Source organism: Channa argus, unplaced genomic scaffold, assembly GCF_033026475.1.
Source record: "Channa argus isolate prfri unplaced genomic scaffold, Channa argus male v1.0 Contig014, whole genome shotgun sequence".
Lineage (NCBI taxonomy): Eukaryota > Metazoa > Chordata > Actinopteri > Anabantiformes > Channidae > Channa > Channa argus.
Genome location: NW_027125233.1, coordinates 232,678 through 252,481, shown reverse-complemented (window position 1 = coordinate 252,481; position 19,804 = coordinate 232,678). Strand labels below are relative to the sequence as shown.

The following is a 19,804-nucleotide window of genomic DNA, read 5'->3' as shown; positions in this document are numbered from 1 at the left end:
TAAACAAAATAAGCCATTTCCCACAGAAAGTGCTAGCTAGCCTGATAGAAATAAACAAACCAAAAGACAGTCGCTAACCCTAACTCCCTAATGTGAAAAAAAGAGAAAACAATCAAAAGAAAATGGCTGTTCACCCCTACAGATTTAATACTATTTACAAAATATACAATTTATAAACAAAACCACGGCACAAAACCTAACAATTCAAAAATGCTAAATAAGGTTTGGAAACCAAGAACAGCAAACAGGTGCTGATGCCAGAAGGAGCCTCGCTAGCTGTTGGGAACCGTACTTTTAAAACTCCAGGAAGTGTAGGATGGACCAATCAGCTTCCTGTACTGCCCCTCAATCCGGCCAATCAGGCAGGGCACCTATAAGAACGACAAAATAAAAACAACACATATGGCCAGGACCGTAACATGGTCTACTAGTAATGAAGCACGATGGTTGACAAACCAATAAAGTAGCAAAACAGCAATGAAAGAACAAAATTTGATGAAAATATACAACAATTTCTATGAATAAATAGGCAGTAACACCAGTTTGTGCTGCCCGTAAACCCAAGTAAAAAAGCTTACAGCACCTGGTATTCCCAGGCGGTCTTCCTACCAAGTACTAACCAGGCCCGGCTCTATTTGGCTGCCGAGATCGGACGAGATCGGGCGCTTAGAGAGCGGTGTGGCCGTAAGCTGCATTTGACATAGTCAACAGCTCTTAAAAACGCTGGAGAAGCAGAATGCATGACACTTGCTAAGAAGAAGATAAATGTGGCAAAGTACAAAGTACTATAACTGTACTGGTCTGTTACGCCCCTGTCCAGGGGGTCAGGGTGCAACATACAAAGATAAATTAGCATGTTCCCTCTCCGATCCCCAAACCAAAATCCAGTATCGAGATGTTCCAACAGAATGATATTTATTTTAAACGAAAGAAAGTGTCAAACAAAACATGACACTACAACTCAGGGCGAACCAAGGCCAACATAATAAACAAAATAAGCCATTTCCCACAGAAAGTGCTAGCTAGCCTGATAGAAATAAACAAACCAAAAGACAGTCGCTAACCCTAACTCCCAAAGTGAAAACAATCCAAAGAAAATGGCAGTTCACCCCTACAGATTTAATACGAATTACAAAATATACAATTTATAAACAAAACCACGGCACAAAACCTAACAATTCAAAAATGCTAAATAAGGTTTGGAAACCAAGAACAGCAAACAGGTGTTGCTGCCAGAAAGAGCCTCGCTAGCTGTTGGGAACCGTACTTTTAAAACTCCAGGAAGTGTAGGATGGACCAATCAGCTTCCTGTACTGCCCCCCAACCCGGCCAATCAGGCAGGGCACCTATAAGAACAACAAAATAAAAACAACACATATGGCCAGGACCGTAACATGGTCTACTAGTAATGAAGCACGATGGTTGAAAAACCAATAAAGTAGCAAAACAGCAATGAAAGAATAAAATTTGATGAAATTTGATATTACTATAACTGTACTGGTCTGTTACGCCCCTGTCCAGGGGGTCAGGGTGCAACATACAAAGATAAATTAGCATGTTCCCTCTCCGATCCCCAAACAAAAATCCAGTATCGAGATGTTCCAACAGAATGATATTTATTTTAAACGAAAGAAAGTGTCAAACAAAACATGACACTACAACTCAGGGCGAACCAAGGCCAACATAATAAACAAAATAAGCCATTTCCCACAGAAAGTGCTAGCTAGCCTGATAGAAATAAACAAACCAAAAGACAGTCGCTAAGCCTAACTCCCTAATGTGAAAACAAGAGAAAACAATCAAAAGAAAATGGCTGTTCACCCTTACAGATTTAATACGAATTACAAAATATACAATTTATAAACAAAACCACGGCACAAAACCTAACAATTCAAAAATGCTAAATAAGGTTTGGAAACCAAGAACAGCAAACAGGTGTTGCTGCCAGAAAGAGCCTCGCTAGCTGTTGGGAACCGTACTTTTAAAACTCCAGGAAGTGTAGGATGGACCAATCAGCTTCCTGTACTGCCCCCCAACCCGGCCAATCAGGCAGGGCACCTATAAGAACAACAAAATAAAAACAACACATATGGCCAGGACCGTAACATGGTCTACTAGTAATGAAGCACGATGGTTGAAAAACCAATAAAGTAGCAAAACAGCAATGAAAGAACAAAATTTGATGAAATTTGATATTACTATAACTGTACTGGTCTGTTACGCCCCTGTCCAGGGGGTCAGGGTGCAACATACAAAGATAAATTAGCATGTTCCCTCTCCGATCCCCAAACCAAAATCCAGTATCGAGATGTTCCAACAGAATGATATTTATTTTAAACGAAAGAAAGTGTCAAACAAAACATGACACTACAACTCAGGGCGAACCAAGGCCAACATAATAAACAAAATAAGCCATTTCCCACAGAAAGTGCTAGCTAGCCTGATAGAAATAAACAAACCAAAAGACAGTCGCTAACCCTAACTCCCTAATGTGAAAACAAGAGAAAACAATCAAAAGAAAATGGCTGTTCACCCCTACAGATTTAATACGAATTACAAAATATACAATTTATAAACAAAACCACGGCACAAAACCTAACAATTCAAAAATGCTAAATAAGGTTTGGAAACCAAGAACAGCAAACAGGTGCTGATGCCAGAAAGAGCCTCGCTAGCTGTTGGGAACCGTACTTTTAAAACTCCAGGAAGTGTAGGATGGACCAATCAGCTTCCTGTACTTCCCCCAAATCCGGCCAATCAGGCAGGGCACCTATAAGAACAAGAAAATAAAAACAACACATATGGCCAGGACCGTAACATGGTCTACTAGTAATGAAGCACGATGGTTGGCAAACCAATAAAGTAGCAAAACAGCAATGAAAGAACAAAATTTGATGAAAATATAGAACAATTTCTATGAATAAATAGGCAGTAACACCAGCTTGTGCTGCCCGTAAACCCAAGCAAAAAAGCTTACAGCACCTGGTATTCCCAGGCGGTCTTCCTACCAAGTACTAACCAGGCCCGGCCCTATTTGGCTGCCGAGATCGGACGAGATCGGGCGCTTAAAGAGCGGTGTGGCCGTAAGCTGCATTTGACATCATCAACAGCTCTTAAAAACGCTGGAGAAGCAGAATGCATGACACTTGCTAAGAAGAAGATAAATGTGGCAAAGTACAAAGTACTATAACTGTACTGGTCTGTTACGCCCCTGTCTAGGGGCTCAGGGTGCAACATACAAAGATAAATTAGCATGTTCCCTCTCCGATCCCCAAACCAAAATCCAGGATCGAGATGTTCCAACAGAATGATATTTATTTTAAACGAAAGAAAGTGTCAAACAAAACATGACACTACAACTCAGGGCGAACCAAGGCCAACATAATAAACAAAATAAGCCATTTCCCACAGAAAGTGCTAGCTAGCCTGATAGAAATAAACAAACCAAAAGACAGTCGCTAACCCTAACTCCCTAATGTGAAAACAAGAGAAAACAATCAAAAGAAAATGGCAGTCCACCCCTACAGATTTAATACTATTTACAAAATATACAATTTATAAACAAAACCACGGCACAAAACCTAACAATTCAAAAATGCTAAATAAGATTTGGAAACCAAGAACAGCAAACAGGTGCTACTGCCAGAAAGAGCCTCGCTAGCTGTTGGGAACCGTACTTTTAAAACTCCAGGAAGTGTAGCATGGACCAATCAGCTTCCTGTACTTCCCCCAAATCCGGCCAATCAGGCACGGCACCTATAAGAACAAGAAAATAAAAACAACACATATGGCCAGGACCGTAACATGGTCTACTAGTAATGAAGCACGATGGTTGGCAAACCATTAAAGTAGCAAAACAGCAATGAAAGAACAAAATTTGATGAAAATATAGAACAATTTCTATGAATAAATAGGCAGTAACACCAGCTTGTGCTGCCCGTAAACCCAAGCAAAAAAGCTTACAGCACCTGGTATTCCCAGGCGGTCTTCCTACCAAGTACTAACCAGGCCCGGCCCTATTTGGCTGCCGAGATCGGACGAGATCGGGCGCTCAGAGAGCGGTGTGGCCGTAAGCTGCATTTAACATCATCAACAGCTCTTAAAAACGCTGGAGAAGCAGAATGCATGACACTTGCTAAGAAGAAGATAAATGTGGCAAAGTACAAAGTACTATAACTGTACTGGTCGGTTACGCCCCTGTCTAAGGGCTCAGGGTGCAACATACAAAGATAAATTAGCATGTTCCCTCTCCGATCCCCAAACCAAAATCCAGGATCGAGATGTTCCAACAGAATGATATTTATTTTAAACGAAAGAAAGTGTCAATCAAAACATGACACTACAACTCAGGGCGAACCAAGGCCAACATAATAAACAAAATAAGCCATTTCCCACAGAAAGTGCTAGCTAGCCTGATAGAAATAAACAAACCAAAAGACAGTCGCTAACCCTAACTCCCTAATGTGAAAACAAGAGAAAACAATCAAAAGAAAATGGCAGTCCACCCCTACAGATTTAATACTATTTACAAAATATACAATTTATAAACAAAACCACGGCACAAAACCAAACAATTCAAAAATGCTAAATAAGGTTTGGAAAGCAAGAACAGCAAACAGGTGCTGCTGCCAGAAAGAGCCTCGCTAGCTGTTGGGAACCGTACTTTTAAAACTCCAGGAAGTGTAGGATGGACCAATCAGCTTCCTGTACTTCCCCCAAATCCGGCCAATCAGGCAGGGCACCTATAAGAACAAGAAAATAAAAACAACACATATGGCCAGGACGGTAACATGGTCTATTAGTAATGAAGCACGATGGTTGACAAACCAATAAAGTAGCAAAACAGCAATGAAAGAACAAAATTTGATGAAAATATAGAACAATTTCTATGAATAAATAGGCAGTAACACCAGCTTGTGCTGCCCGTAAACCCAAGCAAAAAAGCTTACAGCACCTGGTATTCCCAGGCGGTCTTCCTACCAAGTACTAACCAGGCCCGGCCCTATTTGGCTGCCGAGATCGGACGAGATCGGGCGAGATCGGGCGCTTAGAGAGCGGGGTGGCCGTAAGCTGCATTTGACATCATCAACAGCTCTCAAAAACGCTAGAGAAGCAGAATGCATGACACTTGTTAAGAAGAAGATAAATGTGGCAAAGTACAAAGTACTATGACTGTACTGGTCTGTTACGCCCCTGTCTAGGGGGTCAGGGTGAAACATACAAAGATAAATTAGCATGTTCCCTCTCCGATCCCCAAACCAAAATCCAGGATTGAGATGTTCCAACAGAATGATATTTATTTTAAACGAAAGAAAGTGTCAAACAAAACATGACACTACAACTCAGGGCGAACCAAGGCCAACATAATAAACAAAATAAGCCATTTCCCACAGAAAGTGCTAGCTAGCCTGATAGAAATAAACAAACCAAAAGACAGTCGCTAACCCTAACTCCCTAATGTGAAAACAGTCCAAAGAAAATGGCAGTTCACCCCTACAGATTTAATACTATTTACAAAATATACAATTTATAAACAAAACCACGGCATAAAACCTAACAATTCAAAAATGCTAAATAAGGTTTGGAAACCAAGAACAGCAAACAGGTGCTGCTGCCAGAAAGAGCCTCGCTAGCTGTTGGGAACCGTACTTTTAAAACTCCAGGAAGTGTAGGATGGACCAATCAGCTTCCTGTACTGCCCCCCAATCCGGCCAATCAGGCAGGGCACCTATAAGAACAACAAAATAAAAACAACACATATGGCCAGGACCGTAACATGGTCTACTAGTAATGAAGCACGATGGTTGACAAACCAATAAAGTAGCAAAACAGCAATGAAAGAACAAAATTTGATGAAAATATAGAACAATTTCTATGAATAAATAGGCAGTAACACCAGCTTGTGCTGCCCGTAAACCCAAGCAAAAAAGCTTACAGCACCTGGTATTCCCAGGCGGTTTTCCTACCAAGTACTAACAAGGCCCGGCCCTATTTTCTGCCGAGATCGGCCGAGATCGGGCGCTTCTTTTTTTTTTTTTTTTTTATCTTTTTATTATCAAAAATACACTTTACAAAAAGAAATTAGGTATATACAGAGATAAGTAAACAAAACATTACATCCATAGGCCTTTCAACTAAATTAAACAACTTAAAGCAAGATCTATTTCTCTAATGTAAATACATATATTTATAAATATAGGGGGATAACCATAACCACACATTGTAAACCTGTCATATATCTATCTATCTATATATATCTATATATATATAGATCTATATATCTATATATATATATAGATCTATATATATACACCCATACTTTTACACACATATACCTCTCTATATACATCCATATCTATATATATACATATATACATACAAACATATATACAAACACACACACACATACATTATACACATATACATTCATATACACATACACATACCCATATATATATATATTTATATATATATAAATATATATACACACACACATACATACATACAAATACATATACAATAATAGGTCAATAAAATTCACCCAAAATCAAAGTGCAATCTACCCTCCCCATCTAACACACATAAATCATTTTTTACCCCCCATTTAATGAGAAACCCCTCATTATCAACCGAAAACAGAATACTCAAATAATGTGACACCATATTTTGAAAAATCAACACCCTCTTCATCTTTTTCCCTTCATACAATGCATAATTCCTGGCTATATACACAACATGACGAGCTACACTCAACAAGAAATTCACTAACCCCACATTTATTTTTGTATGTCCCTTGTCTAACCCAAAACACCACACCCAATCCCATGCCTCACCTTCCAAACCAGTCACCTTACACTTATTTCTTAATAAACTTTTTACCCAATTCCTGAATTTTTGTGTGACCGCACAGCACAACAACAAGTGATTAAAATCCTCATCCTCCATCCCGCAGACCGCACATGTTCTCACATATGTGTGCTTACTGATCTGGTGTAGGACGACAGAGACAAGCACTCTCCTGTGACGCAGTCTGAAATTTGTATTAGCTATCGCAGGGGGGAGCCATTTATCATGCATATTAGTCCAGATTGTAGAAGTGGGTCGGGTAGGGAACACATGCGACCATGAGGAGTTTGCTGTGGGCTGTTTGAATATCTTGTCAGTTAGAACCTTGTACCAAAATTTTGACTGTAAATCTTTGAAATCCCTATTTTTGAGATCACAGGAGAGTGAAAAATCAATTCTGCCATCCCCCACCAGCTCACCATCTGCTTCCTGCAACTTCTCCCTCCATTCCAGTGGCATTCTCTGACAGATATCTGTACAGAAATGTAACACCTTGGCCCATCTGATGTTCACACCTGTCCTTACTTTTTTAAGGACTTCCAGAGGGTTTAAGGCCCCTGTCTGGTCCAGAACATCCCCAATTTGGTGAAACACCCCATTTAAGGCCCCCCGGCTAACCAGGAATCTCTCCCGGCCACCGAGACGCGGGTTACCAAAGATTGGTTGCTTAAGTACATCTACTTTCGAAATCAATTTGCACTCTAGATGTGGCAAGACCTGAACCCACGCCTCAGCGGCCTCCTGGAAAAGTGGGTCTGCATCTGCCACAGGCCGTGCCAGCGCACTGCTGCATAAATTGTACTCCCCACACGCACCCCTCCTCCTTATCTCTGCGTCCAAGTAGTCCTTCCAAATATAATCTGTCTTATCATATAGCCATTTTTTAAAAAGTTTCAGTCTTAAAGATATTAATTTGGTTTTCAAATCACAGAGATTCAAACCCCCTTTTGCGTATGGCCCAACTAGTGTCTTGTGAGCAATAGTGAAGGCCTTGCCTTTCCACAAGAAACCGCTGATAGCGCTGCACAGCCCGGACAGTACATCGCCCGGCAGGTGACAGACCTGCATGGCATAGACCAGCCCCGGCACTATTATGGAGTTTATAATGACCACTCTTCCCTTCAGCCCAAGACCTCTCATCTTCCACAGCCCAAGCCTGGACCTACACCACGCGAGCCTCTCCTCCCAGGTTTTGCGGACGCTGACCAGCGGCTGAGGACAAATATATATCCCAAGTAGCTTGACCTCAGTCTCACCCCTTTTAAAATTCAGACCCACATCCCCTAGAGCAGACCCGGGCCCACAAATAAGGCTGGATTTCTCCCTATTAACTCGCGCTCCCGCCGCCTGCTCATATGCTTCAAGGTGCTTTAGCACCTGTTGTAAACTCTCACCATCCTTAACCATAATACTTATATCATCCGCATACTGAGCTATTTTGAACTCATTACCTTTGGGAGATGTTATCCCCTTGATAAGCGGATCGGTTATAATGGATTGTGCAAGAGGCTCTGCTACAATTGCATATAGCATAGCAGACAGCGGACATCCCTGCCTTACTGATCTCTCTAGGGGGAAAGGATCTGTTAAGAGGCCGTTACATTTCACGACACTAGTAGCCCGGCTGTACAACAACTTCACCCATTCTCGAAAAATTGGGCCGAACCCAAAAACCCCCAGACATCCAAAGAGAAACTCATGACTGACCCTGTCAAATGCCTTCTCCAAGTCAACACTGAGGTATATGCCCCCTGTCATCATTAGATTTTCAAAAGACAACTTTGTTGACAGGATGCAGTCAGCAATATCCCTCCCAGGAATACTGTAAGTCTGGGTAGGCCCAATTATCGAGCCGATCACTCCTTTGAGCCTAAAACCCAGTACCTTAGTCAGGATCTTATAGTCAGTGTTGAGCAGGCTAATTGGTCTATAGTTTGCTAGGTCAGATTTTTCCCCTTTATTTTTATACACTAGAGTGATCACTCCCCTCATGAAGGACTCTGCGCACCTGCCCTCCTCCTGTATGGCCAAAAACAGTCTGCAGAGGACAGGGGCAAGCAGGTAACTGAAATGCTGATAGAATTCAGCTTAGAGACCGTCCGAACCTGGGCTCCTTGATGTATTCAGGGCTAAGATTGCCTCTTTCACTTCTTCCAGCTGGATGTTTTCATCACACAAAGCCGCATCCTCGTGACTGAGGGAGCAGCTAATTTTCCCAAGTACTTGATTTAACTTTATCTGTGATATCTTTTGCCTACTAAACAAATTGGAATAGAAATCTTGCACGGTTTGTAAAATATCCACTGAATCAGTATGTGTGTTACCCTCCGAGTCCTTTATTTCAGAAATATATGTTTTGGTCTGTTTCCTCTTTTCCAAACCCAGAAAAAATGCAGTACAGCGCTCACCTTTCAACATATGCTGCGCTTTGCTGCGGATCATTGCACCCCCGCATTTTCTCTCATCCAGCTGTCTCAACTGCTCCCTCAGCACAAGATACGTCTCCAACGGATGTCCACACCCAGCCTCAACCAACTCAAGCTCCTTTTTCAGGCGGTCCCTCTGCTCATCCTCCTCTCTTTTCTCTCTTTGTCTTTTCTCTCTGCTCAATGCGATGCAGCGCTTCTTGATTTTTAACTTAGTGCGCTCCCACCACTCAATGATGTCAACCACAAACTCACTTTGATCACATAGAGCAGAGAGAAAAGACTCCATTTTTGCTCTAAAAAATCCATCCTCTAAGAGGCTTGAATTAAAGCACCACAAGCCCCCATTCCTCTGCACCCTGCCCTCCCCTAGAGCCACTCTCAGAGAGGCATGATCACTCCAAGTGCAAAACTCATATTTACAGTTATTTAAAACCGTAACCAAACCTGACGCTAGCAAGCACAAATCTATTCTAGATTGTTTCAGCCTGCCCAACACCACTTGCCTGCGCGAATACGCACGGGTACCGGGGTTCAGTACTCTCCATGCATCCATCAAGTCACACTCTTCCATCCATTCAAACACAGCCGACCTACTAGTGTCATTCTTAAATTTATTGTTGACACCCACATCTATCCTAGCCAGTGTCAAATTCCAGTCCCCTATCACCACCGAGCGATCATCTGTCCATCTTTTACAGCGCCTGAAAAAAACCCTCCTCTCTCCTTCCCTATTTGGCCCATATAAATTCACAATTCTATATCTCTGACTCTGTTCAATTACATCAATCACCAGTAGCCTTCCCTGATCATCCTTAGAAATTTGCAGGACACTCTCAAACAATCCAGGCTTTACAAAGATTGCTACCCCTGCAGTTTTGTCTGGGGAGAGAGAATAAAAAAGATCCCCTCTCCAAAAGCACTTTATGCTTTTTATTGTCTCAGAGGTCCACCTGCATTCCTGGACGCACAGGATGTCACACAGCATTTTCCCGCAAAGCTGTTCAATTTTCTCAAAGTTTTTAAGACCATTCAAATTTTGAGAGAGAAGCAGCATTCCCAGAAAAAAAACTAAAATCGGCCCTGTCATTTTTTGGCATATTTCTTACCTTTATTTCTATACCCTCCCTCAGTTCCACTTGGCTTACCCTGCTGTGCCCTCTTCCTGACCCGTTTTACCCATTGGACATCCATCTCTAAATCTGAGTCCACGCTACTAGCCTGGGGAGCCAGCAGGGCTACATCAGAAGTGGGTATTCGAGTGGTGGACTCTATTTCATTTTGAGAGTGAGGCTCATTCGGCTCAGGCCGTGGTGAGCCTAGCCAGCCCCCTTCAGGGCGACTCGCCGCATCCCCGCTCCAGTCCGCCAGCACATGATCCATACTGGATCCTAGCTCATCGACCCCCTCATTTCTTATGCCCTCTTGCACCAACAAGTCAGCACTCTGTGACACCACCTCATCTCCAAGCTCATTCCCACTCTCTGTCTTGCTACCCAGGGCTGGCTCCTCTGCAGGCCTGACATTACTCCACTCATCATCAGAGATGGAGTCCCGGTCTACCTCCCCTTCCCCTTCACCTGCATTATGGCAATTACATTGCTCCGCTGGGGCATGGCACGCAACACACCTGTGCACCCAGGCATCACACTCACGTGCATAATGACCCTGTTTATTGCATTTAAAGCATGTGAAATCTGGGCAATCTCTAACTATATGCCCAGGCTGTAAACACATCCTACACACTTTAACTTGATTATTATGAATAACTCTGAAGTATTCTGGCCCTGTGGCCGTCATAAATTTCGAGGAATATGGTAATGACTGCACAGTTTCATTAAATTTAACTTTTACATATCTTGTTCCGTCCGCCACGTCAGTCCCAGGCCACAACCGTCTTTTAATAGGAGAGATTGCTCTCACTCCCCACACATCCAGTTTTTCTAAAATGTCCTCATCCGCAATATAGGCAGGCAAATTCAAAAATGACACCACCAATTCATCGATAACTAAAGTTTTCACCATCACCACTGCTCTACCCACTTTAAATCCATCTAAAAGTCTTTTCTTTCCAGCTTCGCTCTTGACCGTCACCTCATATTTATTCGGCCCCGTCTCACGCAATGCAACGATGCCTCCACACACATCACGCATTGCTCTCAGCAGTTCCATTGTCTTAACTTTCTCTTCTCCCACCACCTCAGCCAATACAGTCAAGTCCCTATCATACCGCATTTCTTTCCGTGTCTCTGTCGCTCCACCCGGCTCCGATCGCGTGCTTACCCGTTCTCCCTGTTGTCTCTCATCTGCCGCCAAACAGTCATTCTCCATTCTCCGTCCAGGCCGCTCCTTTGCAATCTCCATTCTTTTCTCAATCTGCTTGACACCCTTATTCAGCGACTTCCTCGTCTCCTCCGCCAGCTCCAGCTCATTCCCTCTCCATGCGCTTTCCCCATAGACGCCAATTTTCTCCGTATCCATTCTTCTCCTTCCACTCTTTCCAGCCACTGTTAAACAGGCTTCTTCTTCTCGCATGCCTCTGCCGTTCTCCATTATGAGCAGTCTATCAGAAATCGCGCGAAAAAGAAAACCCAAAAAAGTTCAAAAACTAGAAAAACCACAAAAAATAAAGGCGCCCCCGAACGGAGAAACTCCGCCGGGGGGTTTCATAAAAATAATGAATACAAACTCAAACGCACTACACTGGATAGGCCAAACACTAATACGAAAACGAAAAATGCACGTCAAACGCGAAGCAGCTCACATACGTGTCCCTTCCTGAAAGCACACTGACTCAGAAAGACCATACCCCTGTCCTCCTCCAATCGGGCGCTTAGAGAGCGGTGTGGCCGTAAGCTGCATTTGACATCATCAACAGCTCTTAAAAACGCTGGAGAAGCAGAATGCATGACACTTGCTAAGAAGAAGATAAATGTGGCAAAGTACAAAGTACTATAACTGTACTGGTCTGTTACGCCCCTGTCTAGGGGTTCAGGGTGCAACATACAAAGATAAATTAGTATGTTCCCTCTCTGATCCCCAAACCAAAATCCAGGATCGAGATGTTCCAACAGAATGATATTTATTTTAAACGAACATTTCCCACAGAAAGTGCTAGCTAGCCCGATAGAAATAAACAAACCAAAAGACAGTCGCTAACCCTAACTCCCAAATGTGAAAACAGTCCAAAGAAAATGGTAGTTCACCCCTACAGATCTAATACTATTTACAAAATATACAATTTATAAACAAAACCACGGCACAAAACCTAACAATTCAAAAATGCTAAATAAGGTTTGGAAACCAAGAACAGCAAACAGGTGCTGCTGCCAGAAAGAGCCTCGCTAGCTGTTGGGAACCGTACTTTTAAAACTCCAGGAAGTGTAGGATGGACCAATCAGCTTCCTGTACTGCCCCCCAATCCGGCCAATCAGGCAGGGCACCTATAAGAACAACAAAATAAAAACAACACATATGGCCAGGACCGTAACATGGTCTACTAGTAATGAAGCACAATGGTTGACAAACCAATAAAGTAGCAAAACCGCAATGAAAGAACAAAATTTGATGAAAATATAGAACAATTTCTATGAATAAATTGGCAGTAACACCAGCTTGTGCTGCCCGTAAACCCAAGCAAAAAAGCTTACAGCACCTGGTATTCCCAGGCGGTCTTCCTACCAAGTACTAACAAGGCCCGGCCCTATTTGGCAGCCGAGATCGGACGAGATCGGGCGCTTCGAGAGCAGTGTGGCCGTAAGCTGCATTTGATATCATCAACAGCTCCTAAAAACGCTGGAGAAGCAGAATGCATGACACTCGCTAAGAAGAAGATAAATGTGGCAAAGTACTAAAACGGTACCGGTCTAGTAGTAAAGAAGCACGATGGTTGACAAACCAATAAAGCAGCAAAACAGCAATGAAAGAACAAAATTTGATGAAAATATAGAACAATTTCTATGAATAAATAGGCAGTAACACCAGCTTGTGCTGCCCGTAAACCCAAGCAAAAAAGCTTACAGCACCTGGTATTCCCAGGCGGTCTTCCTACCAAGTACTAACCAGGCCCGGCTCTATTTGGGTGCCGAGATCGGACGAGATCGGGCGCTTAGAGAGCGGTGTGGCCGTAAGCTGCATTTGACATCATCAACAGCTCTTAAAAACGCTGGAGAAGCAGAATGCATGACACTTGCTAAGAAGAAGATAAATGTGGCAAAGTACAAAGTACTATAACTGTACTGGTCTGTTACGCCCCTGTCTAGGGGGTCAGGGTGCAACATACAAAGATAAATTAGCATGTTCCCTCTCTGATCCCCAAACCAAAATCCAGGATCGAGATGTTCCAATGGAATGATATTTATTTTAAACGAAAGAAAGTGTCAAACAAAACATGACACTACAACTCAGGGCGAACCAAGGCCAACATAATAAACAAAATAAGCCATTTCCCACAGAAAGTGCTAGCTAGCCTGATAGAAATAAACAATCCAAAAGACAGTTGCTAACCCTAACTCCCTATTGTGAAAACAAGAGAAAACAATCAAAAGAAAATGGCAGTTCACCCCTACAGATCTAATACTATTTACAAAATATACAATTTATAAACAAAACCACGGCACAAAACCTAACAATTCAAAAATGCTAAATAAGGTTTGGAAACCAAGAACAGCAAACAGGTGCTGCTGCCAGAAAGAGCCTCGCTAGCTGTTGGGAACCGTACTTTTAAAACTCCAGGAAGTGTAGGATGGACCAATCAGCTTCCTGCACTGCCCCCCAATCCGGCCAATCAGGCAGGGCACCTATAAGAACAACAAAATAAAAACAACACATATGGCCAGGACCGTAACATGGTCTACTAGTAATGAAGCACGATGGTTGACAAACCAATAAAGTAGCAAAACAGCAATGAAAGAACAAAATTTGATGAAAATATAGAACAATTTCTATGAATAAATAGGCAGTAACACCAGCTTGTGCTGCCCGTAAACCCAAGCAAAAAAGCTTACAGCACCTGGTATTCCCAGGCGGTCTTCCTACCAAGTACTAACCAGGCCCAGCTCTATTTGGCTGCCGAGATCGGACGAGATCGGGCGCTTAGAGAGCTGTGTGGCCGTAAGCTGCATTTAACATCATCAACAGCTCTTAAAAACGCTGGAGAAGCAGAATGCATGACACTTGCTAAGAAGAAGATAAATGTGGCAAAGTACAAAGTACTATAACTGTACTGGTCTGTTACGCCCCTGTCTAGGGGGTCAGGGTGCAACATACAAAGATAAATTAGCATGTTCCCTCTCCGATCCCCAAACCAAAATCCAGGATCGAGATGTTCCAACAGAATGATATTTATTTTAAATGAAAGAAAGTGTCAAACAAAACATGACACTACAACTCAGGGCGAACCAAGGCCAACATAACAAACAAAATAAGCCATTTCCCACAGAAAGTGCTAGCTAGCCTGATAGAAATAAACAAACCAAAAGACAGTCGCTAACCCTAACTCCCTATTGTGAAAACAAGAGAAAACAATCAAAAGAAAATGGCAGTTCACCCCTACAGATCTAATACTATTTACAAAATATACAATTTATAAACAAAACCACGACACAAAACCTAATATTTCAAAAATGCTAAATAAGGTTTGGAAACCAAGAACAGCAAACAGGTGCTGCTGCCAGAAAGAGCCTCGCTAGCTGTTGGGAACCGTACTTTTAAAACTCCAGGAACTGTAGGATGGACCAATCAGCTTCCTGTACTGCCCCCCAATCCGGCCAATCAGGCAGGGCACCTATAAGAACAACAAAATAAAAACAACACATATGGCCAGGACCGTAACATGGTCTACTAGTAATGAAGCACGATGGTTGACAAACCAATAAAGTAGCAAAACAGCAATGAAAGAACAAAATTTGATGAAAATATAGAACAATTTCTATGAATAAATAGGCAGTAACACCAGCTTGTGCTGCCCGTAAACCCAAGCAAAAAAGCTTACAGCACCTGGTATTCCCAGGCTGTCTTCCTACCAAGTACTAACCAGGCCCGGCTCTATTTGGCTGCCGAGATCGGACGTGATCGGGCGCTTAGAGAGCGGTGTGGCCGTAAGCTGCATTTGACATCATCAACAGCTCTTAAAAACGCTGGAGAAGCAGAATGCATGACACTTGCTAAGAAGAAGATAAATGTTGCAAAGTACAAAGTACTATAACTGTACAGGTCTGTTACGCCCCTGTCTAGGGGGTCAGGGTGCAACATACAAAGATAAATTAGCATGTTCCCTCTCCGATCCCCAAACCAAAATCCAGGATCGAGATGTTCCAACAGAATGATATTTATTTTAAACGAAAGAAAGTGTCAAACAAAACATGACACTACAACTCAGGGCGAACCAAGGCCAACATAATAAACAAAATAAGCCATTTCCCACAGAAAGTGCTAGCTAGCCTGATAGAAATAAACAAACCAAAAGACAGTCGCTAACCAACTGTGCTGTTGACCTACAGGGTACCGGTGGAAATTGGACTACTGTTGGTCGAAGACGAAGAAGAAGAGGAGGAAGGTGTGTTCGTAGGCAAAGAGAGAAGAGGAAAGCTAAGAATGTAGGACTGACAGTAGGGACTTTGAATGTTGGTACTATGACAGGGAAGGCTAGGGAGTTGATCGACATGATGCAGAGAAGGAAGGTGGACATACTGTGTGTCCAGGAGACCAGGTGGAAAGGTAGCAAGGCTAGAAGCTTAGGAGCAGGGTTCAAGTTGTTTTACCATGGGTCAGATAGGAAGAGAAATGGAGTAGGAGTTATATTGAAAGAGGATTTTGTGAGGAATGTTCTAGAGGTGAAAAGAGTATCAGACAGGTTGATGAGTCTGAAGCTGGAAGTTGAAGGGGTGATGTTCAATGTTGTGAGTGGTTATGCCCCACAGGTAGGATGTGAGTTAGAAGAGAAGGAGAAATTCTGGAGTGAGTTAGATGAAGTGATGCAGAGCATCCCCAGAGGTGAGAGAGTTGTCATTGGTGCAGATTTCAATGGGCATGTAGGTGAAGGGAACAGAGGTGATAAGACTGTTATGGGCAGGTTTGGTGTTCAGGACAGGAACGCAGAAGGTCAGATGGTGGTTGACTTTGCAAAGAGGATGGAAATGGCTGTAGTAAACACTTTCTTTCAGAAGAGGCAGGAACATAGGGTGACGTACAAGAGCGGAGGGAGAAGCACTCAGGTAGACTACATCTTGTGTAGACGTTGTAATCTGAAAGAGATCAGTGACTGTAAAGCATTGGTAGGGGAGAGTGTAGCCAGACAACACAGGATGGTGGTGTGTAAAATGATGCTGGTGGTGAGGAAGATAAGGAGGACTAAGGCAGAGCAGCGGACAAAGTGGTGGAAGTTGAAAAAGGAAGAATGTCGTTTAGTTTTCAGGGAGGAGCTGAGACAGACTCTGGGTGGTTTAGAGGTGCTTCCAGATGACTGGACTACTACAGCTAATTTGATCAGGGAGACAGGTAGGAGGGTACTCGGTGTGTCATCTGGAAAGAGGAAAGCGGACAAGGAGACTTGGTGGTGGAACGGGGAAGTTCAGGAGTGTATACAGAGAAAGAGGTTAGCTAAGAAGAAGTGGGACACTGAGAGGACTGAAGAGAGTAGACAGGAGTACAGGGAGATACAGCGTAAGGTGAAGATAGAGGTGGCACAGGCCAAACAAAGAGCATATGGAGGACTTGTATGCTAGGTTGGACACTAAAGAGGGAGAGGTGGATTTGTACAGGTTGGCCAGACAAAGAGATAGAGATGGAAAGGATGTGCAGCAGGTTAGGGTGATTAAAGATAAGGATGGAAATGTATTGACAGGTGCCAGGAGTGTGATGGGAAGATGGAAGGAGTACTTTGAAGAGTTGATGAACGAGGAAAATGAAAGGGAACGAAGAGTAGAAGAGGTGACTGTTGTGGAGCAGGAAGTAGCAAAGATTAGTAAGAGTGAAGTGAGGAGGACATTGAAGAGGATGAAGAGTGGAAAGGCAGTTGGTCCTGATGACATACCTGTGGAGGTATGGAAGTGTCTAGGAGAGGCGGCAGTAGAGTTTTTGACTAGTTTGTTTAACAAGATCTTGGAGAGTGAGAGGATGCCAGAGGACTGGAGGAAAAGTGTACTGGTACCAATTTTTAAGAACAAGGGAGATGTGCAGAGCTGTGGCAACTACAGAGGAATAAAGCTGATGAGTCACACAATGAAGTTATGGGAAAGAGTAGTGGAAGCTCGGCTAAGGGCAGAGGTGAGTATTTGTGAGCAGCAATATGGTTTCATGCCTAGAAAGAGTACAACAGATGCAGTATTTGCTTTGAGGACGCTGATGGAGAAGTACAGAGAGGGTCATAGGGAGTTGCATTGTGTCTGCGTAGATTTAGAGAAAGCGTATGACAGGGTGCCGAGAGAGGAGCTGTGGTATTGTATGAGGACGTCTGGAGTGTCAGAGGTATGTTAGAGTGGTGCAGGACATGTATGAGAGCTGTAAGACAGTGGTGAGGTGCTGTAGGTGTGACAGAGGAGTTCAAGGTGGAGGTGGGTCTGCATCAAGGATCGGCTTTGAGCCCCTTCTTGTTTGCTCTGGTGATGGACAGACTGACAGATGAGATTAGACAAGAATCTCCCTGGACTATGATGTTTGCAGATGACATTGTTATTTGTAGTGAGAGCAGGGAGCAGGTGGAGGAAAATCTAGAGTGGTGGAGGTCTGCTCTGGAAAACAGAGGAATGAAGCTTAGCCGCAGCAAGACAGAATGGAGTGGTGGAGAAAAGTGTCAGGTGTGTTGTGTGATAAAAGAGTCTCAGCGAGAATGAAAGGAAAGGTGTTCAAGACGGTGGTGAGACCAGCAATGTTGTTCGGCTTAGAGACAGTGGCACTGAAGAAAAGACAGGAGGCAGAGCTGGAGGTAGCAGAGCTTAAGATGTTGAGGTTCTCTTTGGGAGTGACGAGGATGGACAGGATCAGGAGTGAGTACATCAGAGGGACAGCTCATGTTAGATGTTTTGGAGATAAAGTCAGAGAGGCCAGATTGAGGTGGTTTGGACATGTTCAGAGGAGAAACTGTGAATATATCGGTAGAAGGATGCTGAGGTTGGAGCTGCCAGGCAGGAGGTCTAGAGGAAGACCAAAGAGGAGATTTATGGATGTAGTGAGGGAGGACATGAAGTTAGTTGGTGTGAGAGAAGAGGATGTAGAGGACAGAGTTAGATGGAGGCACATGATTCGCTGTGGCGACCCCTGAAAGGGAGCAGCCGAAAGGAAAAGAAGAAGAAGGCCGAATCAACAAATATGCTTGTTTCTGCCAAATGCAGCAAAATACTGAAAGGAAAGTGGGTTTGCTTTCATATTTGACCTAGAACAACTCAGTTCATCATGGAAATATCATCGCAACATCTTTTATGTAGCCAGATAATCAAGAGTGTAAGTTTTTATGCGCTTAAAAGCATTTTCAGGCCGAATGAGCTGATTTCTGCCAATTGCAGGAAAATACTGAAAGGAAAGTGGGTTTGCCTTCATTTTTGACCCAGAAAAACTCAGTTCAGCATGGAAATATCATTGCTACAGCTTTTATTTAGCCAGAAATCAAGAGTGGAAGTTTTTATGCGCTTAAAAGCATTTTCAGGCCGAATTAGCAAATATGCTTGTTTCTGCCAAATGCAGCAAAATACTGAAAGGAAAGTGGGTTTGCTTTCATATTTGACCTAGAACAACTCAGTTCATCATGGAAATATCATCGCAACATCTTTTATGTAGCCAGAAATCAAGAGTGTAAGTTTTTATGCGCTTAAAAGCATTTTCAGGCCGAATGAGCAAATATGCTTGTTTCTGCCAAATGCAGCAAAATACTGAAAGGAAAGTGGGTTTGCCTTCATATTTGACCCAGAACAACTCAGTTCAGCATCGCAATATCATAGCAACAGCTTTTATTTAGCCAGAAATCAAGAGTGTACGTTTTTATGCGCTTAAAAGCATTTTCAGGCCAAATGAGCTGATTTCTGCCAATTGCAGCAAAATACTGAAAGGAAAGTGGGTTTGCCTTAATATTTGACCCAGAACAACTCAGTTCAGCATGGAAATATCATTGCAACAGCTTTTATTTAGCCAGAAATCAAGAGTGTAAGTTTTTATGCGCTTAAAAGCATTTTCAGGCCGAATGAGCAAATATGCTTGTTTCTGCCAAATGCAGCAAAATACTGAAAGGAAAGTGGGTTTACCTTCATATTTGAGCCAGAACAACTCAGTTCAGCATGGAAATATCATTGCAAAAGCTTTTATTTATTCAGAAATCAAGAGTGTACGTTTTTATGCGCTTAAAAGCATTTTCAGGCCGAATGAGCAAATATGCTTGTTTCTGCCAAATGCAGCAAAATACTGAAAGGAAAGTGGGTTTGCCTTCATATTTGACCCAGAACAACTCAGTTCAGCATCGCAATATCATAGCAACAGCTTTTATTTAGCCAGAAATCAAGAGTGTACGTTTTTATGCGCTTAAAAGCATTGTCAGGCCGAATGAG

The 19,804-nt window shown here is 42.9% G+C and overlaps 8 pseudogenes; all 8 read right to left on the bottom strand.

Annotated features, from left to right (window-relative positions):
• Positions 1–571: 571 nt before the first annotated feature.
• On the bottom strand, positions 572–690 carry LOC137112773 (5S ribosomal RNA; annotated as a pseudogene).
• Positions 691–2,970: 2,280 nt separating this feature from the next.
• Positions 2,971–3,089, bottom strand: LOC137112968 (5S ribosomal RNA; annotated as a pseudogene).
• Positions 3,090–3,956: 867 nt separating this feature from the next.
• LOC137113211 (5S ribosomal RNA) lies at positions 3,957–4,075 on the bottom strand (annotated as a pseudogene).
• Positions 4,076–4,942: 867 nt separating this feature from the next.
• On the bottom strand, positions 4,943–5,071 carry LOC137112686 (5S ribosomal RNA; annotated as a pseudogene).
• Positions 5,072–12,915: 7,844 nt separating this feature from the next.
• LOC137112674 (5S ribosomal RNA) lies at positions 12,916–13,034 on the bottom strand (annotated as a pseudogene).
• Positions 13,035–13,285: 251 nt separating this feature from the next.
• Positions 13,286–13,404, bottom strand: LOC137112532 (5S ribosomal RNA; annotated as a pseudogene).
• Positions 13,405–14,271: 867 nt separating this feature from the next.
• LOC137112501 (5S ribosomal RNA) lies at positions 14,272–14,390 on the bottom strand (annotated as a pseudogene).
• Positions 14,391–15,257: 867 nt separating this feature from the next.
• On the bottom strand, positions 15,258–15,376 carry LOC137112591 (5S ribosomal RNA; annotated as a pseudogene).
• Positions 15,377–19,804: the final 4,428 nt, after the last annotated feature.